The following is a 1185-nucleotide window of genomic DNA, read 5'->3' on the forward strand; positions in this document are numbered from 1 at the left end:
CTGCATGCCTGGGACTTCATATAGATTAACTCATTGAGTCTTTAGAACACCATTAAATAGGGTTTATCATTACCAACAGCAGAAAAGAAATAGAGAGGTGGAATAACTTGTTTCACTGTTTATAAGAGGCAGAGCCAGAAGAGTATGATTCTGTTAACTCTGCTTCTTTTAATATGTCAATTTTCAGAAATAATCCTGTGATAGTTAATTTTATGTGTCAACTCGGTTGAACTATTGTGCTCATACATGGGATCAAACTTTTCAAATGTACGTAGGCCTCATCCAATCATTTGAAGGCCTGAATAGGACAAAATACTGACCTCCACAAGAAGGAATTATCCAGCAGAGAGCCTTTCAACTTGCATTGCAACACTGGGTCTCTAGCCTGCTGGGCTCCTCTGCAGAATTTGGACTTGCCAGCCTTCATAGTCATATGAGCTAATTGCTGAAAATCTCTCTCTCTCTCTCTCTCTCTCTCTCTCTCTCTCTCTCTCTCTCTCTCTCTCTCTCCCTCTCTCTCCATAAATATATCCTATTAGTTCTTTCTCTGGATCACTTGACTAATGCAAATGCTGAAAGCTATGCATGTATTTGTGAGATCCAAGAACTGCTTTTTTTTCTTTTACCAATGCTTGTTCTCCTATTTTCTTCCTATTCTTTCCTCTTCTCCTTTCTCTTTTTTTTTTCTAAAGAATGACATGATTTTGTCATAGAAAGTAACCTCATGCCTTTTTACTCATAATTTCTATTATGTTTATTTCATTACTGCATTCATTCCTCTTGTCCAAACAAGCAGCAATCTGGACTAAGGCTTCACTTTCAACTATCCTTAGGTCAGGCCTGATTTGTCTTTATCACTTTAATGGATTCTAAACCGTTACTTGTGTTTTTCTACTTCTTTCATTTCACAGAAGAAGTGATATTTATATCTTACATTTACATGCTATATCCTACCCCTTATCAATAATTCTCAATCTCTTTTAAATCTTCAAATATATACTCCTAGTTGACATTTTGTTTTCAATCTGTATTTTAAAGCTGCATTCACACGAGGGTCTTGGTCTATTAATTACTGATAGGCAGGTTCTGTCAAATGGAAACCTAACTGCCTTCCCTAGTCCTTTTTTTTTTAAAATATATTTTTTATTGATTAAGATATTACATATGTGTCCTTATACCCACATT

Source organism: Myotis brandtii, unplaced genomic scaffold (assembly GCF_000412655.1).
Source record: "Myotis brandtii unplaced genomic scaffold, ASM41265v1 scaffold53, whole genome shotgun sequence".
In the NCBI taxonomy this organism is placed as follows: Eukaryota; Metazoa; Chordata; class Mammalia; order Chiroptera; family Vespertilionidae; genus Myotis; species Myotis brandtii.